This window comes from Lithobates pipiens, unplaced genomic scaffold, assembly GCF_037356315.1.
Source record: "Lithobates pipiens isolate NorthernLeopardFrog02 unplaced genomic scaffold, aLitPip1_a1.2 Scaffold_28, whole genome shotgun sequence".
NCBI classification, from domain to species: domain Eukaryota; kingdom Metazoa; phylum Chordata; class Amphibia; order Anura; family Ranidae; genus Lithobates; species Lithobates pipiens.
This window is the reverse complement of record NW_027507789.1, coordinates 190,184,264-190,211,822: the sequence shown is the minus strand read 5'-3', so window position 1 is coordinate 190,211,822 and position 27,559 is coordinate 190,184,264. Positions and strand designations below refer to the sequence as shown.

At 42.3% G+C, this 27,559-nt stretch overlaps 1 protein-coding gene and 1 pseudogene across 2 annotated transcripts in view; both read left to right on the top strand.

Annotated features, from left to right (window-relative positions):
- Positions 1 to 27,559, top strand: part of ASIC2 (acid sensing ion channel subunit 2) — a 1,070,968-nt gene that overhangs the window by 606,187 nt on the left and 437,222 nt on the right. The gene's annotated exons all lie outside the window — the stretch shown is intronic.
- The window catches only part of LOC143934955 (ribosome biogenesis protein BRX1 homolog), a 56,326-nt pseudogene continuing 46,355 nt past the window's right edge, over positions 17,589 to 27,559 (top strand).

Below are 27,559 nucleotides of genomic sequence, written 5' to 3'. Positions count from 1 at the left end.
ATATACAGAAAATGAGGTTTATTCTGTTTTTATAATGTAGAAGATCTAAAATGTGGGTGAATAAAGCAGAAACCGAAAAATTGCTTTAACAATTCATTGACTCTATATTTGATAAATCGCTCATCGCAGGGCAATGTGTGTTATTGGGTTAGGGAAATGGCATTTTAAAGTTAAGTGCTTCCCCTGTGCTGGAGACAGGAGGACTGCAATATGCTGCTTTGTAAATGTCCTTTTTAATGGATTCTCCTGGAGCGACCAGGCAGATTCCAGAGAGTTAAATAGAAAGCTCATTATTTTCAGTCATAACCTGCTGATAACATTGATTAATGACACCAAAGCTTCAAAATAAATGAGCACTGTGTGAAGCTGAATGAGATGGAGGCTTTATTCACGAGAACAGAGATGTCCCTTACCTGGGAGGTGAGCTTTACACCCCTCTCTGCTAGACCTCTGAAACCAGCCATTTCGCCTGCACTTCAGAATCTCGCAGTAGCTTTTCAGGTTGCATCTCTTCATATCGTTGTATATAACATACCCCCCACCCATACATAGGCCAATTTATAACCCTTGCTGTATAATGTGTACCTAACCTGAGCCTGTTCAAGCATACTCTGGTTTAAAATGTTCTCTCTTTTTATACAGTAATATACTGTATAGTGACAAGTTGGGTTTTATTTAGTTCAATGGTAGTGAAAAACAGTCCAATCTACTTTAAATGTGCTTTTTAGAGCTTTTTCTGAACACTTTTATTTAAAACGGCAAAGAAAAGTTCAACAAAAGACATCAGTTGCCCACACAAGTAGGTTTGTCATGTCATTGAAACGTGCAAAATAAAAATACTTCAGCCTCGTGCTCACTCTCCTTGGCAATCCTGCTGCTCAGGCCTCATGCCTTGGTTCTCCTGACCATCAAACACACCCCAATGCTCATGCACAGGAGCTGTACCTCTGTCAGCTTGTCTTTCCTTTTCCTGCAGTTCACTGCTGCTATGTCCTTCACTCAGGCCTCTGTCTGTCCTGTCCTGTACAGCATGGTGCAGACATGCACCTCTCTTCTGGGTGGAGCCCTGAACTCTAACATGAACCCAGCATACAACTGCACCTTTAGTGTGCCTGTTTTATGCAAGTACTGGCCTAGACTGGCCTCACCCTGCCACAATATAAATATATATATATATATATATATATATATATATATATATATATATATATATATATATATATATAGTTATTCATGTATTTCTCATTACATCATTATTACCAATGATCCCAGATAAGTGTTTCTGTTTCTTATATAATCCATTTCAGTGGTTGAAGGATTCATCGGTCGTATCCCCTTCCAGGGTGACAGTGTGTTATTACAGCCTGGCATGCTTATATCTCAGGCCAGCTGTCTTTACAGCAGAGGTAGTGGTGCCTCTGCCAAGAGAGGGCAGCCCAGGGCGGGGTAGAGGGAAGCTTGAAACTTGTTGGTGTATTAGTTCAAACTGCTTCCCTCAGATCTCTCATCCCTACATGAAGCTAGTTAGTCTGTAGCCGGGGTCGTCTGCCAAATCTTGCATCTGTTCCCCAAACAGACTCCAAAATTAGCAATATTCCAAGCGCTGAGCTGCACCTGCTTCTGACTGCGTCGTCTGTCTCCTCTGTACACGGGTTAATCAAGTAAATGCTGCTGCTCACCGAGGAGGGACTTGGAAAAAAAATAACAACGTGAGAAAAGATTAGGGGGTTAATGAGTTTCTGGTACAATTATTTTTTTGCCAAAGAGTGTGTCCAGTAAAAGAGAACAATATACCCACCAGATATGTATTTACTGGTGGACTTCATTGTACATTTCTGTAACATTGGATATCACTTCTCCAACATGACCTTAACATGGATAAGTAGAGATTAGCATATCTAACATATCTGCTTGGCAAGCCCCATGTCCTATTTTGCAGAGTCCAATATTTTCATTTTACTGGCCTTTGAAATGCACTGAGAAAGGGGTCCTTTGCACACCATTCCAGTTCACTAATAAAGCCCACCACCTCAGGTCATATACTGAAGGTGCCAATATATATTAAACTGACAGTATGTCCACTTGATGCACTATTTATTCAGTAGCAAAAAATTTGGAACCCTATAACAGGACAGGAGCAAGGTGTGGAACACCTAGATGATCAATGAAATTCTAGATATTTGGTTATTGGTACTGTACATGCTGTCTAGGATCAGGCTTAGAGGCCAGTGGCTGTAGCATTAGAGAGGTTCACGAGTAATAGACTGGAAATATACAAGCAGTTCCCCATACCAGACGATAGAGGTTCACCTAAGGTGCAGGGTCTAAGTATAAGCTGGTCTTCCCCAGAGCTCCTGATGGCGGAGATGAGTTTCACTGCATGCTAATGCCAGGCTGTGGCTTTCTGGATTGTCCAGAAGGGAAAGAGCTATCGGGGTCAGGTAATGGATGAAGCAGATAAGGAACAAGTAGAAGCACAGTCAATGAACAAGCCAAAAGCTTAATAATGGATAGTAGCTGGATGGGACCAGATGGGAGCGTAATCAGTGAACAAGCCAAAGGAAAATAACAAATAGTAGATGAGGAACAGCAACAGGAATGCATAGAGCAATATATCAGCTGGAGAGAGCATAATAATCTGGCAAACAGGAAGTACAGAGACATGGCTTAAATCAGTTCATGGAAGAGCAAAGAGTTCAAGGTTCATTAGAAACCAGATACAAGGCAAAATTTGCCAAGGGATCTGACACCTCAGGGGGCACAGCAAGAAGAGCTACAGCCCGACCCCACAGAGGTCCCAGGTTCAGATCTGGACTTTGGCACGTGCCTAAACAGGGCTTGGTTTGCTCATCAGCAAATGCAGTGCTATGATGCTGCCATCTTATGAATGTCAATTTGCCAAACTCCAGTTTTGCAATTCGGTGTCTGCAAGATTTGAAATCAAATATGACCCATGCAAGGACCAGTTGGCTACAAGGTCTGAAACCGTTTTTCTGCAACCACAGCTGGTACATGACACTGTCCACAGAGCAACTGAATTCTGCACTCATAGGATAAACAGATTTCAGTCTCCCAACATTAGCAGTGCTGTAGAATATTAGAAAACCCAATCTGTGCATTCTATATACAAATAGGGCTGTTTACATGACATTGTTTTGCCTGAATAAGTGCAAGAAGGCCTGCAAAGTCTCTAAACTGTGCTTTCTTGTTTCCTGCCAGGATAATCCTGATGCTTATCCCTCCTTGTATGTTTGATAGAGCATCTGGTAAGAGTGTTGTGAATGAAATGATCTGAGACTTGTTCTCTGTATACTAAACTTTAGAGAGCGATCAGCATGCGTTAAATTCATCCTCCACACACAATAAAACACAAATGCAGCTAAAGAGGCCAGATTACTGCCCATTACATACTCAGACCATAAAGATGGAAATTCACAGTGACAAAAGCACAGTGCTCCTAGGCTAGACTCATGAGTTAACTCCACATCTTGGTGTCTGCAGTGCTAGGAGATTGTGACAGTAAAAGCAAACATAAAGCTCTGCAGATGTTCCATGCCTCCAGGAGAGAATACACCAGAGACTGAATAGACAGAGCCAAACTTACACCATTTACCAAGGTCACCAACAGTGTTCGCAAACCAACTAATTGACTAACTTTCAGGTCTCCAGCATTGTTTAAATGTAGCATAACCTCTGCTTTAGCGTAGATGCACACATCCAGCACATCTCCAGCCATAAATAGTAAGGTTCATTCAGGGTATTTGGGTTTTATACCGGACATACAGCGTGTATATTTCTATATATCACCTAACCAGGCTAAGCATTGTAGAGTAAAAAAAAAATATTTAAAGTTCAACTTGATCCAAAAAGCTAAAAGAACTGTGTCAGCCCTTGTACACACGATCGGAAATTCCGACGGAATGTGTCCGATCGGATCGTTTTGTCGGATATTCCGACTGTGTGTGGTCTGCATCGGACTTTTTCCGTCGGAATATCCGTCGGACCAAATTTTCCAACTTGCCGGAAATATTTTCGACAAAATGCTCCAATCGGACATACTCCGATCATGTGTAGAGAATTCCGATCGGACAAAGTGCCACGCATGCTCAGATCAAATTCCTACAACAAAGCTATTGGCTACTAGCCTGAACATAGTCCCGTTGTAACGAAATAACGTCATCACGTTATGTACAATCGGATTTTCCGACAACTTCGTCCGACCGTGTGTATGCAACGGTTTCGGACAAGATCCATCGGACAAAATCCGACGGACAGAATCCGACAGATTTGGTTGTCGGAATCTCCGACCGTGTGTACAAGAGCTTATTCTCCAAAAATGTTGTATAGTATCGTACGTGCTTTAGTATTCTACTAACCAAGTTTTTAAGCGACACATTTGTCCAATACAGGATGTTTGGAACTGACTCCAATGCCTTTTTGGGGCCCATGTAAAAAAATAAATTGGAGCTATGGTGAATTAGAAGAAGGATCACTGTGGTTGAGTAGTCCACAGAAATTCCTATCAACCCACAATACAGTTAGAACTGCTTGCCCAGGACTGAACCCATTACCAGGGAGCTATTCTAAATGGGATTTTCTTTTTCCTACAATAAGGATACACTGGTCATTGCTTTATTTTGAAATCTGAAAGAATTTTCCTGTTTTAAATACCATGCCATTGTACTGGTACAACTTAATTTGTTTCTATTTTTCTCTCTTTTTTTTTTAAAATGATTCTTTAAACAAAAATGTTAAAGTCACGCAGCAGGGTAGTGTACCTGAAGTTAGAAAAGCTGAACTGTCAACGTGAGTTTCTATTCCTGCTGGCAATTTGAGCTTCATATTTTCCTATTTCAAGTGATTTGCAATGGCAGATTGACTCCTCTGAAGCTGTGAATGACGTGCATGGAAAGGAGCAGGCATTCACACTAAAAACTGCTCCACATGCAAGAGAACTACACATATATAATATAAAAAAGGGAGTGAGAATAGTGATGTTTAGGCCCCACGGGAATGTTGTGCTCTGCACCCTTTGGGGTGCCCTGAAGTTTTGCTTTAGCGGTCAGGAGTAATAGGTGCCCTAAGTGCCTACTGGCAGTTTAGGGTTTTAGGTAGGCCAAGGCTGCCTAGAGTCATGCTAAATTTGCTTTTGGTTTGCATCTTTCAGATTTAAACCTAGACATTTTGTATCACAACATCTGTTTTGTATAAAACTACACTGTAACCAATGGCAATCAGACAGACTATTTATCTGGTCTGAATCTGGTACACTGAAATTGGTTCTTACAATGATGTGAATAATAAATCTTTGCACTGCTATTTAATTAGACAAATTAATTTCTCTGGAAAAAGCTGCTCAGATCCTAAAACACTCCAACATGTCGTTAAACAATTTAAATCAAAACAAAAGTGGTGTAGTACTATATATTAGATCAATATTACACCAATCTTACACAGAACTTATATCATGCATAAAGTTATTTATATGTGTGTGAAAAAGTCCATCATGTGTTAAAAAGCGCATCAGTCCCTATGCCTTTTGTTTTATTTAACTTAATGTGCTATTTATACTCTTGTACCTAATGTATCCTGTCTTCTACTCCTCCACCTTGAGTGCTCCACCAACACCAGTTGTGCGGTCACCCGGTAATATATGACGGCAGCTATGCTCTGCCATACTCTGCCACACTCTGCCATACTCTGCCATACTCTGCCATACTCTGCCATACTCTGCCATACTCTGCCATACTCTGCCATACTCTGCCATACCCAGCCATACCCAGCCATACTCTGCCATACCCAGCCATACCCAGCCATACCCAGCCATACCCTGCCATACTCTGCCATACTCTGCCATACTCTGCCATACTCTGCCATACTCTGCAATACTTTGCAATACCCAGCCATACTCTGCCATACTCTGCAATACTTTGCGATACCCAGCCATACTCTGCAATACTCAGCCATACCCAGCCATACTCAGCCAATATTACAGTGGGGGGAGATTGTGGCTATTACAGTGGGGACTATATGGTGGTGGAATTTTCACAGATTTTTGCAAATTCAATTATTTGCTGATCCGAAAAATTATCCGATCCGTGACTCTGATCTGAGGAACGATACGATCCGTGAGTTTTTCGATCCGTTGCACCCCTAATGACCTACAAACATGTAAGAAACAGCTAAGTTCCTCTTTGGATAGAATCCTTTATGTCCAGCAGATTAAGGTTTCAGGCCCCTTTAAATGGAATCACATACTGTATGTTCAGCGGATTATAGCACCAGCATATGCTCAGTGCATTCCAGTATCCATCCTCTTTAAATGGAGTACTGTAATTCCAGTAATTTAGACCAATTCTGCTCCTCTCCTCCTCTTTCTAGCATGTCCATTAATCCATTTAATCCATTAAATGCGATCCCATATACAAGCATTACAAGTAAATACACTGCCAGTATTCAATTCTGACTGGCTATATTAAATACCACACTTCCTGGACTTGCGTGATAACGTTATCCAAATTTCCCTGCCCCTAAGTGTTTAGTCTCAAGACACGTGACTTCCTCAGGAGATCGGTTTGGTGCATATGCTGGGGCTATAATCCGCTGGGTTTATGTGATTCCATTTAAAGGGGACCTGTACCTTAATCCGCTGAAATGTAAGGGATTCCATTTAAAGGGGACTTGAGCTGTTTATGACCTTACATTTTTGTAGGTTATATATACCAGGGGAGAGCAAAACTGGTGTTGGTGGAACACTCAAGGTGGAGGAGTGTAAGAGAGGATATGTTGGGTGCAAGAGTATAAATAGCACATTAAGTGCAAGAGACAAAGAGACTGATGCACTTGAGACTTTTGCACACATATAAATTGCTTTAAGCACAATATATGCTCTGTGTGTGATTGGTATGATATTGATCTAATATTAAGAGTATATATGGTGCCACACCTCAATTGTTTTGATTTAAGTTGTTACAAGTATGTTCTTTTATCAAAATATGATGTCCCCGTCTTCCTTGCTAGCAGCGAGCATCCATTCTTCACCCCTCTTCCTTCCGGGGCCGTGAACTCCGGCTCTGTGATTGGCCAGAGTCATGTGATGTCATGGATGTCACTCCCGCACATGCACGTGGGAGCCACCAGTCACGCCATGACCTGAGCTAGAAACGGCACAGCGTGCCCTTTCTAACTCCAGCGCACGCACAGAAGAAATCGCTTTATGGCGATTTGCAAATATCTCCTAGACCGTGTAGGTCTAGGAGATATTTCAAGCACCTACAGGTAATACTTAATCTAGGCTTACCTGTAGGTTAAAGTGGTCTGTAAGGGTTTACAACCACTTTAACCCTCTTGGGCTTGGAGTTCACCAGAGCTTCACAGGTTGCCACTGGAATCCTCTTCCACTCCTACATGACGGCATCACAGAGCTGGTGGATGTTAGAGACCTTGTGCTCCTCCACCTTCCATTTCAGGATGTCCCACAGATGCTCAATAGGGTTTAGGTCTGGAGACATGCTTGGCGAGTCCATCACCTTTGCCCTCAGTTTCTTTAGCAAGGCAGTAGGCATCTTGGAGGTGTGTTTGGGGTCGTTATGTTGGAATACTGCCCTATGGCTCAGTATCTGAAGGGAAGGATCATGCTTTGCTTCAGTATGTCACAGTACATGTTGGCATTCATGGTTCCCTCAATGAACTGTAGCTCCCCAGTACCGGCAGCACTCATGTAGCCACATACTATGACACTCCCATCACCATGCTTGACTGTAGGCAAGACACACTTGTCTTTGTACTCCTTACCTGGTTGCCACCACACACTTGACACCATCTGAACCAAATAAGTTTATCTTCGTCTCATCAGACCACAGGACATGGTTCCAGTAATCAATGTCCTTAGTCTGCTTGTCTTTAGCAAACTGTTTGCAGGCTTTCTTGTGCATCATCTTTCAAAGAGGCTTCCTTCTGGGGCCATGCAGACCAATTTGATGCAATGTGCAGCATATGGTCCAAGCCCCCACCCCTTCAACCTCTGCAGCAATGCTGGCAGCACTCATACGTCTATTTCCCAAAGGCAACCTCTGGATATGACACTAAGCACGTGCACTCAACTTCTTTGGTCAACCATGGTGAGGCCTGTTCTGACTGGAACCTGTTAAACCACTGTATGGTCTTGGCCACCATGCTGCAGCTCGGTTTCAGGGTCTTGCCAATCTTCTTATAGCCTAGGCCAGTGATGGCAAAACTTGGCACCCCAGATGTTTTGAAACAGCATTTCCCATGATGCTCAACTACACTGCAGAGTGCATGAGCATCATGGGAAATGTAGTTCCAAAACATATGGGGTGCCAAGGTTCGTCATCACTGGCCTAGGCCATCTTTATGTAGCGCAACAATTCTATTTTGAGATTCTCAGAGTTCTTTGCCATGAGGTACCATGCTGAACTTCCAGTGACCAGTATGTGAGAGTGATAAAACCAAATTTAACACACCTGCTCCCCATTCACAGCTGAGACCTTGTAACACTAACGAGTCATATGATACAAGTTGAGGGAAAGTGGCGAATTGGGCCAAATTTTGAAATTTTCACTTAGGGGTGTACTCACTTTGGTTGCCAGTGGTTTAGACATTAATGGCTGTGTGTTGTTGAGTTAATGTTGAGGAGACAGCCAATTGACACTGTTATACAAGCTGTACACTTACTACTTTACATTGTAGCAAAGTGTCATTTCTTCAGCGTTGTCACATGAAAAGATGCAATAAAATATTTACATAAATGTGAGGGGTGTATTCACTTTTGTGAGATACTGTATATAGTGTATAGTTAGTGTCATTCGACCTATGTGTGTTATTCAAGTTATTGGTTGAGTCTGATGGAGTGACTCCCCTTCCATTTCTCTGCTTCCTACCCCACTTGGGCTGTTACTGCTGTTTGTTACTGCTTATTTTGCTTTATTTGTAGTCTTCATATTATAAGACCTAAATTTAAGTTAGGACTGTGGGACCCACTTTTATTATTGCCATGGCTGGTGTGTAAACCTACAAATTCCAGTGCAAAGCACTACTGGAGTCCCTGAAAAACCTAGGAAACCTTACAGAGGTATCATTCCAGCTTTGGAAAATCCTGAAATACGTGCCTTGGATCTACTAACTGAAAATATATATAGCTATTACGTATAGGTGATATTCCCTCTCCACGTACTTTCTGTCATTGGGTACAATTACTTTTTGTGGAAAATCCCGGGTTATGTTTTTTGGAAACTTTTTTTGTCATGAAATTACTGTCTTGTGCAGTCACTATAACACTTTAAATATGTGATCAGCTACTCAAATTATGTTTCAGTTTTGGAAAAAAGGTTTGTAAGCTTTTGTCTGTGTTCCTGAGTGACACCACAGGTCCATGTATATTAAATCTGCATAGGTTAAAGAAAAAAAAATTAATAAATGAAATGGCGCCATCTGTTGAGGACTACTTTTCTGAATGTTTTAGTAACTTGCAAGCTTTTTAGATTAGCTTCAGGTCACAGCCATTTACAGAAAGGCAGATGGTGCTCATAAGCTTCACCAAGCAGGTTTCTACTATACAAACAATCAGTAGCTGCCACTGGCAATAGTATGTTCAGGATCTAACACTCCGATTTTTCTTCATGCCCCAGGATAATTCATAACATTCTATTTTAGGCCATTGGAAAGAAAACTAGAAACAGAAGAATTCTCTTGCACCAAACTTCAAAAATTGTTCTACCTCTCACTGTAAAAACAGAGTCTAGTAGATAAGCTCATCCCCATTTACAACAGCCTCATAAAGTAAACCAAAACGTGAAGAAAGAATATCAGACTTTACTGGTACATATGAGATGACACTATATTATTACTATTATGAATTATTATTCCTATTACTATATTTTTATATTTATTATTCTTGATCTTAAAAAATATGAATGCAAACAATATATGTTGCTGTGGTACAATGTTCATGTCTCCAATTTTATATTAAAGGGAATTTCCAACATATGCACAAATATTGCGTTTTTAGATCCACAGGGTCAATATGTTTGTTATGTATAGCTTCTTTAGGACAATATCTTGGAATCCAAGCAAGAGTTGAACCTGGCTAAATAAGAATACAAATTGCCATCTTAAAATATCATTATATTGCATAAATATTAACATTAACACCATTTGCACGTCTCCATCTACCGAAATTGGAGCAATGCTAGTGTGCCAAGTACAGGAGACGAGGAGGGACAGAACACATCCCCAGGGCTAGTTTTGGTAGGTGAAGAAGTGCAAATGGTGATAATATTATTTATGTAATATAATGTTATCTTGAGATGGTGTTTTGTACTCTTATTTAGCCAGGTTTGGATCCCAAGATATGGTCCTTTTGTTTGGATCCCAAGATATGGTCCTGAAGACATTATACATGAAAAACGCATTGACCTCGCAGATCTAAAAACGCAATACAAGTTATGTGATTTGTGCAGATGTTGGAAACACCTTTTTTTATAAAATCTGAGACTTTAACACTGAACCATGGAAAAATATAAATCAATTGTTTTTACTCATATTTTTAAGAGGCAAGAATAAAAAATCAAAAAATATTTATTTATAAATAATTTTGCGTGTGTCATTTCATATGTACCAGTAAAATCCATTATTCTTTCTTCGCTTTTTGGTTTATTGTAAGAACAAAGTAAAGGTTATAGTTGGTAGGATTGCTGCTTCCTGTTATGATTTTGTGCAGCTTTCTTCTCATGCTGCAGGTGATGGAGAGGTTGTAATGTTTAAAGGAGTAAGCTAATGCAGAATGTAAATATGGAGTCGTAAACTGGTTAGCAAACATTTCATAAAAACGCAGAATGATATCTTATTTCGTTTAACTTCTTTTGTGCTCAACACTTTAGTTTGAGAGTTTGGGGACAAAGTTCATTGAATGTCTGACAGTTGTTGCCTTAAACATGCCATGTCTTCCATCTCCTGAGTTTATAACTATGACAAATATTGTGGCCCTGCCATTATTCAAATTTTTAAAGTATGGGTCTTTAGAATGTAAGCAACTTTATATTTATATTTTGCTACTGTCATGTGCTCAGAAGTTGGGAGGCAGCGCAAGAGGCACTGGCCAGTATCAGAAATTCCCATTCTCCAATATGGATTTTTTATTCCTTTTTACATTATGGCGAAAGCATCAGGAAGAGCTGTAACATACAATGATGGATAGGGACACACAAAACTACCAGAGGGGAAGCAAGTCTGAAATTTAGGCAAGAGAATACCGTTGGAGGATCTAAGGCCTAACCTGAAAATACTTGGCTTTCATAAATATGCACTGACTTTGGCACTTGCCTCTGATTTAAAACAAGTAATGCAGATTTCAAGTTTTGACTTGATTCTGACTTTCCTAATCTGTATGCTTGTTCTGCCAAACCCAAGCCATAAAGAGACTAGTATTTTCAGAAGGATGTCTGGCAAATGGTAGCCTATGTATTTCCCTCAACATAGACAAATTACTACTTGTGTTGGCAGAATACGTCTAACTGAGTTTCATAAAACAAGAAGACTCGGTAACAAATATTTGTATTTTAGAGAAAGGAGGTGAATTCTGTGATTGCGAACTAGCAAATTGTAAAGCACTGTTGGAAACACTTGGCTTGCAGCTATGTATTGAAACTATGCGTAGAAAGCAGCGTTTGTCAATTGTGCATTTTGTACACCGTGATGTCTATGAATACAGATGCCTTGGCTTGATGTCCTAAGCAACATCACAGTTGCTATTTTGTGTGTGGGGGGGGGGGGGGGGGATATTCTTTGCTTCAACAATTAATGATTAACTCTTTTCTTTTTCTTTTCTTTTTTTTCTTTATTGGAACACTTATGAAGTTTGCCGTTGGATTCTGGGGTGAAGCTATTGATGTAGAAAAAATGTTAGTGTGGTCTTCAAGAGAACTATAGGATCAATATCCTATGGTGGGCATATATCTATTGATGCCCTCCAATTTTGCAGTCATCAGTAGTTTAAAGTAAGTTCAGAGAAATTCCTGCAGTTATTTTTCTGTTTACACAAAGGTTCTTTTGTATACAGATCAATGGCAACCAAATCAGAAAGAAAAGCATTGAACTATAATAACCTAGTAAAACAAAAGAGTAAAAAGAGGATGCACAGCAAGCATACAATACAATACAATAAAGCGTACAATATTACAGATTTAGAAAATGTAAAAAGGTAAACTTATCATTTATTTTATACCTGTACAGGGAGAAATTCAATGGATGCTATTACCGAAACCCTTTTGAAAATTCATGGCTGTTTCTGGCATCAGTATTTTCATTGATCCAGAATAAACAAGCTGCCAGTGAGAGGGAAGCTAGGTATCTGGTCTTCATCTGAACCCCTGGTGATAAGGATGAGTAAAGCAACAGGAGTAGCATGAGGTCCTCAGAAAGAATTGCCTTGCTGCTGACAACATATCCTCACACAACACGCCAAGTACAAATAATATGGCAGAGCCGTACTCGTGTTCAGTCCTGGATAGGTGTTGAAAAAATTAGGCTGGAGAATCGAGCAAAAAATCAGGGCAGACTACAGACAACAGCATCCAGTTATAAGCAAGTACAGCTGACTAAAAGCACTAGACAGAAAACAAGCCAACATGGGAGATCAGTAGCAGATATCAGATGTATGCCAAACCATAACTAAAGCATCAAATTAATTACTGGAATAGCTTCCAGTAATAGACCACAGATAGATCTAAAACTAGCACCTGTATTGATTCTTGCATCCATCAGCTGCAGGATTGAATATCAGCCAGACGATAGAGCAGGCACATGCCTAAGCACATTGTACCTGCCTGAACCTTCAGAAAAAATAAAGGTGAGGGGGTAGCTGTTTCATGTAGGCTGCAGGAGATATGCAACTGCAGGCGACGCATCATTCCCCACACTGCTAAAATCTAATTTGGTGTAAATGACCTTTAGGGTTTCCTTACTATCCCATAAATTCATAACTTAAGTTTCTACTGTCAAATTACTTGTTTACTTTACAGTGAGAGAATCTATTGCAGTAGTGTGACACCATCATTTGACGTTGCATTGGTTGTGATTGCTGGTATAAGGGAACATCCAAGGAAAATCCCTTTGCTCAAGATATGCATTACATTTGAATAAACTTTTTGATAGCCGTCCAGAATTGAAAAATAAACTAAATTCCAGAATTATTACCGGTATATAGGATTTACATGAAGGCAGACATAGTTGCATTCCAATTCCAATTTGGTACAAGAGAAATCGGAGGGCCCTGCTCATTAGAGCTTACAATCTAAAAGGGAGGGTCAATTGATACAAAAGGTAAATAGCTGTGGGGGTGAGCTAATGGTGGAAGTAAAACAATGTATTAGTTAGAAGCAGGATAGGTTTCTTTAAAGAGAAGGGTTTTTAGGGATCGTCTAAAGAAGGATAGATTAGGGGACAGTCTGACAGATTGGGGTAGAGAGTTCTAAAGGATTGGAGAAGCTCTAGAGAAATCCTGGAGGCGAGCATGGGAGGAGGTGACAAGGGAGCTAGAGAGCAGGAGGTCTTAGGGTGACCGAAGAGAGCGACTTGGTTGATATTTTGGAATTAGGTTAATGATGTAGCTGGGGGCAAAATTATGGATGGCTTTGTAAATTATTGTGAGTACTTTGAATTGTATTCGTTGACTCAAGGGGTCGTAGTCTATGTAAAGGTATTCCAATGAGGAGGGAGTTGCAGTAGTTGAAGAGAGAGATGACCAGGGAGTGAATTAGAAGCTTGGTGGTGTCATTAGTTAAAAAGGGGCGTATTCTAGAAATGTTGCGGAGGCTAAGGCGGCATGATTTGGACAGGGATTGGATGTGGGACTGAAAGGACAGTTCAGAGTCTAAGGTTACCCCTAGCACCCTGGCATGTGGGGACGGACTGATAGATGTGCCATTGATCTTGACAGAGAAGTTATTATAATTTCTTTATTATTTCCTTTTGTATGGGTTAAAACAAGATGTAACCATAAAGTTTATTTCTTACAGAGCGTTGGTGACCACTGAGACTAGCTGGATGCTCAGTGCAGTAAATAGCTGACACAGCTGGGGACATTTGGTCAATGTCACTGAAACCAGAGGATACAGCACTGAGGATTGTGAATCTGTAGGCATTAGTAGACAGGCCTGTGAATATTTGTTCAGAGTGTGATGAAAAGCAGACATGACTGGGGATGTTTACATGCTCAGCATGCAGGAAGGGAACGGGCAATGGAGATTGTCTGGCTGCCCAACCATTCATTCATTAGGATAAGAAGCTACTGGCTTTCATTTTTTCAGCTAAAACTAATTGACACAAAAGGGAATTCTTGGGTGTAAATAGCCTGATATACTTTAATTCTGCTAAGATATCCATTGTATTAAAGAAACCATAAGGAAGAACTATACAAAGGGATTTTCAAGGTGCATAAACTCAATAATAGCACAGGCTTGTTATAAAAAGATCTTTACATTTTCAATTACTTTCCAAGGATTTTTGGTAATCGTATTAGACGGTTTGTATTTTTGCTAATAAAGGAATTCTATGCTGAAAGCAAATGGCATTACCTATCTACAGATGCCTCTTTACCTGACTGCTATGATGAGCTAATGGCTTTGGTACTTTTCTAATGCCACGTACACACGATCGGACTTTCCAGCAGACTAGGTCGACGGACTTCCCGACGGACTTCCGGCGGAGTTCCGATGGACTTTCTGAACTAACGGACTTGCCCACACATAACCGGACTTCCCGGCAGACTAGGTCCGCCGGTCTTCCCGATGGACTTTCGATGGAGTCACGACGGACTTCCAAATGAATGAACTTGCCCACACACGGACTAAAGTCCATTCATTTTGAACATGATGAGTTACAAGGGGACTAGAAAAGGAAGTCAATCTCGCCGCTTTTATCCGCGAGATTGACACCTTGCGAGCCCCATCGCCTGGTATGTATTTTAAGGGGAACCCCTTACGCCGAAAAAACGGAGTGGAGATCCCCCAAGGTACATACCAGACCCTTATCCAAGCACACAGCCCAGTCGGTCAGGAAAGGGTGTGGGGATGAGCAAGCACCCCCCGAACCATATCAGAGCCCCCCCACCCCAAAGCACCTTGTCCCCATGTTGAGAACAAGGGCCTCTTCCCGACAACCCTGGCCATTGGTTGTTGGGGTCTGCAGGTGGGGGGCTTATCGGATTCCAGGAGCCCCCTTTAATAAGAGGGCCCCCCATATCCCACTCCCCACCCTATGTGAATAAGTTTGGGGTACATTGTACCCCTACCCATTCACCTAGGGGAAAGAAAGTCAATAAAAAAACACACTAGACAGGTTTTTAAAGTAGTTTATTAGGCAGCTGCAGGGGTCTCTTCCGTCTTCGGGGGTCTCTTCTGACTCCTCCGCTCTCTCCGGCCTTCTCTCCTGGTCTCCGGTTCTTCTCTCGCTCTCCGGCCTCTTCTCCCGGTCTCTGATTATTCTCCCGGGCTCCTCCGCTATCTTCTGCTCTTTTGCCACTCTTTTGCTAGCGGTGGGCAGGTCTCTTCCGTTGTCTTCTTCCCTCTTCTCTTCTTCCGATGTTGACACAATGCTCTCTCCCACTGTAATGCTGTGTACACGGTGCGCAACGACTTGTATAGGCATGCTGTCACCCAGTGACCCGCCCCCTATGACGGCACAGTCCCAGCATGCCCCAGGCGGTGACGTCATAAGGGGTGGACATCACCCGGTAACCCCGTCCCATGCCTATATAAGTCGTTGCGCACGATTTACACAGCATTACAGCAGGGGAGAGCTTTGTGTCAACATCAGAAGAAGAGAAGAGGGAAGAAGGCGACGGAAGAGACCAGGCCACCGCTAGCAAAAGAGCAGAAAATAGTGGAGGAGTCCAGGAGAGAAGGCCGTAGAGCGGGAGAGAAGGCCGTAGAGTGGGAGAAGAGGTCGGAGAGAGCGGAGGAGTCGGAAGAGACCCCCGAAGATGGAAGAGACCCCCGGAGCTGCCTAATAAACGACTTTAAAAACCTGTCTAGTGTGTGTTTTTTATTGACTTTTTTCCCCCAGGTGAATGGGTAGGGGTACTATGTACCCCATACTTATTCACATAGGGTAGGGGGGCTGGGATCTGGGGGCCCTCTTATTAAAGGGGGCTCCCAGATTCTGATAAGCCCCCCGCCCGCAGACCCCGACAACCAACGGCCAGGGTTGTCAGGAAAAGACCCTTGTCCTCATCAACATGGGGACAAGGTGCTTTGGGGTGGGGGGGCCTGGTTCAGTTCAAGAAGGGAGGGTGTTTGCTCACCCCCACCCCCTTTCCTGACCGGCTGGGCTGTGTGCTCGGATAAGGGTCTGGTATGGGCCTTGGGGGACCCCTTGCCATTTTTCGGCGTAGGGAGTTCCTCTTAAAATCCATACCAGGCCTAAGGGACATTGTCACCTCTCTCTCACGCTCGCTGCAATAGGAAAAGGTGTTTTTCCTATTGCAGCCAGCGCAAGATGTACAGTACCCTGCGGCCATTCTCACGGGCAGGTGCTGTAGCTGCCCTTGCGTCGTATTTGGTCTGTCGGACCAGAATACAGACGAACTGTTTTTTTTAAAACATGTTCTATTTCTAAAGTCCGTCAGATTTTTGGCAAGCAAAGGTCTGATGGAGCCCACACACGATCAAATTGTCAGACGGATTTGTTGTGTCGGACCTTTGCTGTCAAAAAGTCCGGTCGTGTGTATGTGGCATAAGTCACTGGTCAGGAGGCAATACACATCCAGATTTCTTACTTCACTCTGATTTGATTGCTTTATGTTTGTTCCAGTTTAGAGACTCGGTATTGCACCCATTGGATCAGCATGAGAGCCAAGTAATGGCAGCACCTGGATATCTCACAGCACATATTTTATGAGAAGTGACTGCTTGTGAATGGTTTTTGGTTTATAATAACAACTGTACACAGCACAATGGTGTTCTGTGCATATCATTTAGTTCTCAACCAATGAAGTAATTGGTACAATAAATATTATTGTACCTTTGTAATAATTTGTCTAATCACATGTTACTGTTGCTATCACAATAATAGAACTTTAGCTATGAAACCAAGCACACGGCTTAATAAAACAAAATCTTATTTATTTCCCAATAAGATAGGAAAAAAACACTAACATGAGAATACTCAAGAAAGATATTACAAATCACATAACCAGAATATATAATACAAGAATCAAAGATACTTATCACAAGGCTCTCTGTGGGACTTGTTTCTTCTGAAAGCTGGGCTCAGATGACCAAGATAAATAGCCATGTGGCTCAGGCAGCCACTCAGCTTGAACCACCAGCGAAAAGGGATGAATTTCCTCATGTGTGCCCTTTTTACACATTCATCCAGACCCATTTGTAAACACGCCCCCCCCCCCTTTCCATCCTCCTGGCCAATGAGATATTGCAAAGAGGTAGTCCTTTTAACATACTGCCCATCCTGCTGTATTGGCCTCTGGAGGCAGCATTGTCCATGTATCATCTCTGGGTGCCTGTTGATCCTTTGATCTTTGCCACCCACCATCCTCAATCATCCGGGCAGCCATGGCTCTCTTTGAAGATTACTTGCAATGTATTGGCAGCAATAGACGTTCCAGAGCCAAGCGAACAGATGCCGATTCTGATATGCTACCAATCTTTGATGTGCAACTTGCTACATTCCAGACCTTGTATCAACCAGAAAGAGACCCTTTTAAAACCATGGAATTGCAAGGATTAGCCTGGGTGATCTTTGGGAATAGGAAACAGATATGTAATGGATTTATGACAGATCCAATTCAAACTCTGGATAATACCAAAATACTGTTACCAATAAAAGCAGTAACATTAACAGAGAAACTCCAGAAATATGACATTAGACCATGTTGCTATCCAACAACCAATCATTTGTTTTAAATGTTTGATTGCTTCAGGGTAATACTACAAAGATGTAATGGATGTTTTATGAGGACCTTGGCTGGCCACAGGGCAGCTGAAACTCTTTAGACAAGGTTGGATGGGATTAGAACCCCTGTCAGGGGTGACCATTGACTGATGAGGGAAAATATAACATTTTGAGTTCAAGTGTTGTTACCATCACAGGAAAAAAAGAGAAATATTCAGGACAGTTTTTCTGGTGACCGCTTTCTAGGGCTGGCTTTATACCTATGCTCTTCTATTTTTCATGTGATTTTCAGTGCACGTTTTTAAGCATTTGTGCGCAGATTCATTGTGCTTTTTCTCAAGTTATGTGCGCGGAATCTCAGAAGTTGTAATAAGGGCCTGTCATTTTCTTAATGAGAAGATGTGTTTTCATGCACTCCTTGTAACTTCTGTGGGCCAGTGACACATACCGATGGATAACAAAAAAAACCTGAACGGTAAACCAGACCCACAGAAACCAAAGAATAACGTGTTTTGAAGTGTTGTAACGTGTGTGCCATGATGCATATGTGTAATTACCACCTTAGACTATTTGCTTCAGTGTTTACAGGACAGGACGTAAAGGGGACACAGATGACAAAAAAAAACGATGGGTTTTTACCCATGCTAATGTTTTTTTTAGCAGATTACAGTTTTACACAGGAACCAGTTATAGATCTGTAATTTTTTTATGTGGTCTCGAAAATGAAAGTGCATCTAAAAATCTAAATGTGTGATGACCGTCTCTGGTTTTGCACTGGTCTCCTCCTCAGACTGCACTCAAAGCTCCGATAAGTTGCACAGCATAGGCAATGAGGAAGAGATGAAAAAAGGAGAGAAAAGTTCTGCTAAGTGTCATATTTATTAAAACCTTCTTCTTTTTTTTTTTTTATGAAAAACAATAATTATGCACTCACATGTTCAAGGTATTGAAAAACACATCAATATTTCTCCAGCAGTTGGAGACCTTCCAGGTGGTCAATGGTTGGCAAGTTCCTTTGGATGGATGTGATGTAAGTTGCTTGGAACCAGGAAGTATACCAGGGGAACACGAGGAAGAGCCAACAGAAGTAGCAGACTGTATATATGACATGGATGATAACTACTGTGGACAGCAAGGAAGTGTTGCAGGCCAACTGGATGGTCGTGATGACATCATATGTGATGTAAACGGGCATAGTTATGTTTCAGGACATGGTCCCTTTTGTCAGGAGACGACTATAGCAGGCTGCCATTTCCACTGGTAGCAGTGGCTGGAGGAAGGGCTGGCTCTCTGGTGTGTTGGCACCTTAAAAGGGTGTAGGGAGCAGTGAGCTTGTGCTAGGCAAAGGCATACGACTGGGGGTTCTGCGGTCACATCCCTAGGGTAGTAGTAATCTGGGGAGCGCAGGTCAGGGGCAGGGAGTGTTTGTGCTGTCAGTGAACAGAGGATGGGTTATGGTCAGTGCAGGGAATTTTTTCAAGTTCAGAGAGGTGGTGGGAATGTCAGCAGAGGAAGCGGTGTGGAAGTGTCATGGAGTGCAAGTGATGAAGGAGAACATTTCTTTTGGGTCTGTTCATGCAATGATGGCTGTGCAATCACCCCTGTTGAAACAAAACTCATAGTAAGGCATGATCTCCAGAGTGAAAAGAAAAGCAGGTTGAGAAACCAAAACTGTAACTGAGTTTATATATTATAAAGGAAGGCCTTTAAATTTCAAATGAAAAATGTAAGCCGTGTTCCCAAGTTTCAGGCCCCATCCCCATCCCTTCTAAGAAAAGGCACAACACATATTGATGACAAGATGCTCAATTCCACCCAGAAGCACTAATGCCGCACACACGGGGTATGAATTTTCTGATGGGAAATGTTGAATGTGAGCTTGTTGTTGGAAAGTCCGACCGTGTGTACGCTCCATCGAACATTTGCTGTTGGACTTTCCGCCAACAAATGTTTGATTGCAGATTCTCAAATTTTCCGCCAACAAAACTTTGTTGTCGGAAATTCCGATCACGTGTACTCAAGTCCGTCGCACAAAAGTCCACGCATGCTCAGAATCGAGGAGCCGCACTGGCTATTGAACTTCCTTTTTCTCGGCTCGTTGTACGTCTTGTACGTCACCACGTTCCCACATTCATAATTGTTGGCCAACATTTGTGTGACCGTGTGTATGCAAGACAAGTTCGAGCAACAACCTTTGAACAAAAATCCATGGTTTTGTTGGCGGAAAGTCTGATCGTGTGTATGCTGCATTAGAAACGATTGATGGATCTGGCTTCAAGTGATTATGCAGCACATAGATAAAAAGTAAATTGAATGGACTTTATATTAGCACAGTGGCTGGTGTCATCAGTACTGATTGATTGTTGCCTGGAGTTCTCTTTAAATGTCAGAGCAAGCTGATATAAATGATGCCCAGCTTGTTTATAAGGGAAAGTAGTAGTGGTATAAATATCCGCTTTGTTAACATGCTTAAGGAACATATATTAATGCCAGTATTTAATCGCACTGTATGAGAGAAATGGGCAGAACTGGAAATATTTTGATGTTCAGGGTGCAGTGAAGCGGTAGACAGAATTGCTCTTTCTCTGCTATCCTGGCAGAACAAACTGAGAGCAGCAGGATGGAAAAAAGCGACTGGACTGAATGCCAGGCTATAGCTGTGCTCATCTAATGCGCATCACATCACATGTGACTCTGATAGCAGACATGGGGCCACTTCTGCTCACAAGACCGAGCTACACACAACATTCCTCTACGGCATAAAGAAAGATTGTTATATTGTGATTACATGTGTAAAAATAACAGCATGCTGTATAGCTTGGTATAAACTCATCGGTGTACACAGATTTCTCATGGAAAAGAGTCACGTACTCTTTTTTTTTTTTAAGATTGCTTTGCTAAATGTGACAACTCCTGCATTCATCTACACTACTAAACTGTCTTCAGCTACAGCTTCAGGATCAGTGACATTCTATTCAAGTAATACAGATTATATATTTATTAAGTATGTGATTTTTTTTTTCTGAAATTCTGCAGTGCTTTAGATACAGAGACAATTTGCTATAGGTACATAGACAATGTAATATCCCTACCACAGGTACACAGGCAGACGAAGAATTTGCGTAGAGCCCATTTGGGTAGAAATGTGGTTTGCCAATGTTTTTAGATTGTAGGAGTAACTTAGATCATATAAAGAAACACAATGCAAATATCTGAAGACCATGCAGTGTTTCTTATGCAATTGCCTCTAGGGCACCAGTGTTGCAAAGAAAGAGTGCAAACTAAAGATAACAAAAATAAGGAACAAACATCCTGGGAGGTATTATGAAGACTCTTTAGGTAAAGGTGAAGTGTAGCTAAAATATTTTTTCTCTACAGCTTCAGTTACATTACTTGCCTATAATGAAGTATGTGCTATGATGTATGTGCAAGCTGCTGGATTCTGTAGAAATCTTCATTGCAGGGCTGCCCGGTCCTCTTCCTGCTTCTCAACTTCCATTGCTGTGTGATTTAAGAGCTTTGGGTCTCCAGGCTCAGCTGCACTAAAGATGATATAGTTCTGATAGATCAATAGAAAGAATAATGAGCTGCTTCACTGGCCAATAGGGATGTTCAGGAAGGGCAAGCTAAAGTTTTACCGGGGATTCAGGGACTTGCAATTAACCATAAACACATATATACGTTTCAGCACTTTCTTACTGACCATTTTGCAAAAAACCTTTGATTATTATTCTTTCACAGGATTTATATAGTGCCAACCATTTGCACAGCGCTTTACAAAATGTACCCTGATGGGTTTTACTTCCTCTTTATTTCCCTGTAAAGGTAAAGCATAATGGGCTACTATGCATCGCATAGTAGCCCATTATGTGTCACTTACCTAAAACCGAAGCCCGCAATGTCACTGTTGTCTCCACTAGCAGGGAGTGTCCATCTTCACTCCTCTTCCTTCTGATGCCACGGACTCCGGTATGCCCTTTCTAAAGTGCACGTGCACCGATAACATCGGCACATGCGTCCTAGTCATTGGCGATCGGCTTTTTCGTAAATATCTCCTAAACCGTGGAGGTTTAGGAGATATTTGCACCACCTACAGGTAAGCCTTAATATAGGCTTACCTGTAGGTAAAATTGGTTGTACAGAGGGTGTACAACCACTTTAAAGTGGATGTAAACCCTCACATATACCCAGTGAAGTGAACAGCCTCAGATGATACATAGAAATGAAACAAATCATCCTACATAAGTTTACATGTATATTTGCTGTCTTTAACTTGCTCTATTGTTTTGAAAGTGCACATCCTGTTAGAGATGTTATCTTCCTGTCTCCCAAGACAGCTGATTGGAGGAAAGGCACATACCCTTTTCACATAGGCAAAGGGAGGAAAGAATGTGCAGGGCTGTGCTGTGAATAGACAAGCTCTCTGCTAATTTACTTATAGCAACCTCCCTCGACACAAATTTCAGGCTGCTTTTATCTCGATTGATGGAGAACTTGTCAGAAGTTATCATGCTGATAACAGAAGAATGGAGCAGCATAAAAACACTGGACTTAGTGCTTTGGAGAGAGATAAGAAAACACTAGAGATAGATGTGCCCAGCTCAAATTTCATGAGTCGATTTTACATCCACTTTAGCCTAGGTTCACACTAACAGCGGGATTGTAAGCGGGATTCACGATTTCTTTCCCGCATGTCAGTCTCAACTTCGGTGTTTGATTTCAGAGACATCTGTGCAAGTTGCTGCACAGATGTCTATACAAATCGCACCCAAAAGTCACCAAAAGCAGTACAGAAACTACCGTATTTATCGGTGTATAACATGCACAGGCGTATAACACGCACCCCAATTCTAGGAGGGACGTTTAAGGAAACTGCTCAGTGCCCATCCACAGCCTCTAAACTGCCCATCAATGCACCCTGCTCAGTGCTCATCCGCAGCCTATAAATTGCCCAACAATGCACTCTGCTCAGTTCCCATCTGCAGCCTACAAATTGCCCAACAATGCACCCTGCTCAGTGCCCATCTGCAGCCTATAAATTGCCCAACAATGCACCCTGCTCAGTACCCATCTGCAGCCTACAAATTGCCCAACAATGCACCCTGCTCAGTACCCATCTGCAGCCATTAAATTGACCAACAATGCACCCTGCTCAGTACCCATCTGCAGCCTACAAATTGTCCAACAATGCACCCTGCTCAGTACCCATCTGCAGCCATTAAATTGACCAACAATGCACCCTGCTCAGTACCCATCTGCAGCCATTAAATTGACCAACAATGCAGCCTGCTCAGTGCCCATCTGCAGCCTCACCTTACCCATCATTGCAGCCTTGCCTGTGTTGGATTATCCCTGATGTCTCCGAGGGGGGGGGGGGGAGGAGTGAGTGCCGCTGAATTACACAGAGCTGCGATTTCCTGTGTACCCGGCTCCGTCACTCACAGCCACGCCTCCTGGCCCTTCTCATATGATAGACAGAACAGTGGCCCAATGCGGAGCCAGGAGGCGTGGCTGTGAGTGACGGAGCGCCGGTTACACAGGAGATCGCGGCTCTATGTAATTCATTGGCGCTCGCTCCTCTTCCCTCAGAGACAGCAGCAATCGGTGTATAACACACACCCGCAATTTTCCACTTATTTGAAGGGGAAAAAAGTACCCTGCAAAAATGTCATTACTTTAGAAACTGTCCGTATTTTGAAGAAGGATGTTTGCCTGCATTTTACCAAACATCTCCTAATTTGTAATACTTTTTTTTACAGAACTGTTGAAAAAATATTTAACTCATGCGCAACACTGCCATTGAAATGTGCAATATGCAGTTCATAAACGTGCAGAGAATGTGGAGGCGACTAGAAGATTCTAAGTTACTTAATTTGCAAATAATTCTCTTGCTCTCCTTTGCAGTTGCATTTGCTCATAAAGGTCCAAATATATCAAAAATAAATGCAGGAAAAGCAAAACCACTTGATGAACCACTTGTTTTCATATGTCTTCTTTCCAAGATGCCCTAAGCATTGACGTTCTGTTACCTCCATGCATTGTAATAACACTGCTGTGTGCAGAACCAGCCCCATACTGCTTCTACTCTCCTTTCTTTGTTGAATATTATTACACATTTACATACATACATTATTTGATTAGTTAATTACTTTCTGTTTTGACACATTTTGTAGACAAGTTCCCGCATCGGAGGACAATAAAGAGTTTTTCTTTGCTTGTTTGTATATTAACAAATTATTTTTTTCTAGAATGGAATAGGCTGCAAAGGACTATATAATTTTAGTGATGGATAAATACTAATCTAAAGCTGGCCATATTCAGAGAAAATTGGTTTTGTGGAAACAACTAATCAGACCCATACAATTTTGCACCTTTTTAGCGTAGACAATCTGCTTATCCCTGCCTATGGAGATGAGGATTATAACTACTCACCAATGCTTTGTCCCCATGGATCAACAAAACCATTGGCCGGAACTTTATAATCCGTCAGATCCCCTGTGTCACCAGTGTCCATCTCCAAATGTCCTTTGACTGATCTCTTTGCATGAATGGAAAGATTTTCACATGGATGCTCAAATATTATGAATATTGTGTTTATGATGATGTCCTTCACAGCTTGGACAGGGGTGACTCAGTAGTTCTGGTTCTCTTGGACCTGTCAGCTGTGTTAGATGCCATAAATCATGGAATCCTACTGGAGCGGTTGAGATCTGTTTTGGGTATGAGCGGGTCGGCTTTGGAATGGGTGGCCTCTTTTTTTAGAGGGCAGAGTTCAGGGAGTCAAGACTGGCCCCTTCTACTCTAAGTATACCACCCTGGATTGCGGAGTGCCACAGGACTCTGCCTTTTCACCCCTGCTGTTAAATATCTATATGAGGCCCCTTGCCGACCTGCTAAAGTCCCAAGCCGTCCAGTACCATGTTTACACGGAAGACCCCCCAGGTTTACCTGAAGATTCCTAGTAACCAGACGGCTGATGCCACACTTGCCAGTTTGGAGGTAATCAATACATGGATGTCTGCCAACTTCCTGAAACTTAATGACTGCAAAACTGAGGTGATCATCTTCAGCGATCTGGCCACCCCCCCCTAGATATTCCACCTTGGCCTCCCTCATTTGGTCCTGCTCCAAAGGCAGCCCCCCAGGTCCATGATCTGGGATTCATCCTAGATTCAGGTTTAACTCTGGCCCCTCAGATAAAAAAGGTCGTTAGTGCATGTCACTGGCAGTTAAAACTCCCGAGGGGGCTGTTTAAATATCTGGATATCTCGGACAAAAAAACTGTCATCTGTGCCACGATAGGTAGCTGCCTAGACTACTGCAACTCTCTTTAGCTGCAACTCTCTGCAGTTCAACTTATTCAAAATGTGGCTAGGCTGCTCATGGTTGTCCCGTTGAGGGATCATATCCCCCCTGTCCTCTGCGCCTTGCATTGGCTGCCAGTCCACTATCACACCTTATTTAAGGTAGGATGTATTATGTTTAAGATTATGAGAGGCCTGGCCCCAAGCTATCTCTGCTCTCATTTTCATAAACAAGCTCTTGTCAGATCACTCATATCTACCGGCAGAGATCTCCTCTACACCTCAGTGCCCAAGAATACTGGGCGTGGTGGTTGAGCCTTCTCTCACCAGGGTGCCGTACTATGGAATAGCCTCCCTGTCGAGCTCAAAGAGGCACCTACTATTCTGGTCTTCCGCAGGTTACTGAAGACTTGGCTTTTCACACAGGCGTTTCCTGCGTAGTCACCTTTTTTTTTCTACCCTTCTGCCGCTCTGTGCTGCTTCTGGTCAATGGTTTCCAGGATCTTTGCTATGTGCGTCGAGACCCTTCGGGGTAAGACCGCGCTATATATTAAGATTCAACTCAACTCAACTCAAATAAAATACATATGCTCCAATAATCACTAGTTTATGGATGCTTTTAATATGAAAGTTATTATCTGTAGTTCCTCACCAACACAGAGAAGCACCTAAAGGTGAATTCAAGACTTGCTATATTTTACATAATTATATTGGTCCAGGTAACGTATCCCCGTCGCACTCCACTTGAGTGCTTCCGTCAGTACACTGCTTCCTCCAATCTGGACCTTCAGATCTCAGATTTTATAGCCGAATATTGTAATCAAGAACCAGATGAGACTAGCTCAGTTACAAAGCTGGAACATGAACTGTTTATTGAAACACAGGTACACAGAGGTAACACTCGGGACAATCCCCCCCCCCCCCCCCTTTGAATTCAGGATGGGGTAGACTGTCCATAAGCAGATTGGAAAGTTGATTGGATGAGGTGGAGAGCGTGACGTCACTGTTCCTTCCCTGGAATTATTGGGAAGAGAGGCTTCAAACAGTCTTTATTGCCTCATAGCCACCAATCATATTCAAACCCGTTCTGGAAAAAGAGAATACGAGAAGGAACATTAGAAGCTCTTTGGGGGTTATGTAGAAGTGCAAACAGTATTTCCTTTAGGTAAGGCAATATATATGGGCCAGTTTAACCTAATTTCCAATTAAGGGTTTTGCAAAGGAAACAATAGCTGCATAGATTGTAATTAGCTGTGGTAGGACATACTCTAAATTGGTGATCCACAACTAGTAATAGAGCAGTGCATGCAGCTCTCTGGTACATCTTGGTCAACATTGGTAGCCTTGCTAATATATGTTAGTGTGTAGGTCCACTGAGTCAGGGGAATCCCAAGTCCGCTTATCTTAGGGAAAATCACTGGGTGTGGAGTCTCCACAAGAAACCTTTTATTTTGGGTAGGCACTTTGATACTAGCCTCTTTTGGGACATAAAAGAGCATATTCAGCAGGAGTGCCCAACCATTTGAAGGCCTAGGGCCACTTAAGTGACTTGGTAACCATTCGCGGGCCAATGAGTGGAGTGGGTAGATGACAGGTCTGTGTCCAGTCGATATATGCAAAGCAGACACAGCCCAATCTACTCTATGGACCCTCTGATTCAGTCAGATGTAAGAGGATGGATCCACTTCTGTTTTTTTTTTTTTCTTTTTTTTTTTTTTTAGCAGGTCAGATTGGAGGTAGGCGGGTGTAAACAGACACAAGTCTGTTTACATCAGCAGCTCCATAGAGTTGAATGGAGGGTCTAATTTGGTCAGACCGATCGTGTGAAAGTGGCCCAAGGCTGCTTTTATACTAATTGTCTGCGGTCTAACCACACCGTGGGTGCGGTGCAGTGTACCTGTGATTTTCCCGCTGGTTAGCTGCACTTTGCCATAGATGTCTATTATATCCTGCAGGTGTGGTGCACTTGCCGAAAAGCCACTTGCTTTCTCTACCGCCGGCTTCATTCACAACACTAATACTCTGGGAAAGCAGGTCGGCAACCTACAATCTGGACTTGCCAACCAGCCATCCCAGAGCAGGAGTTCATGGGCCACATCAGAGGGCTCCACGGGACACTGGTTGGGCACCCCAATATAGCTGTTTGGCAACCTTGTTGTTTGATTTACTAAAAGCAAAGGGGCTGTACACTTTGCAAGGGAGCGCATAGTATAATAAGTTAGAATTCACTTAACAAAGAATACCCAATTATTTGAAAAAATAATAAAAACTGCACATGATTAGATGATGGAAGTCAGCATAGCTTCACCTCATTCATTTAGCTAAGG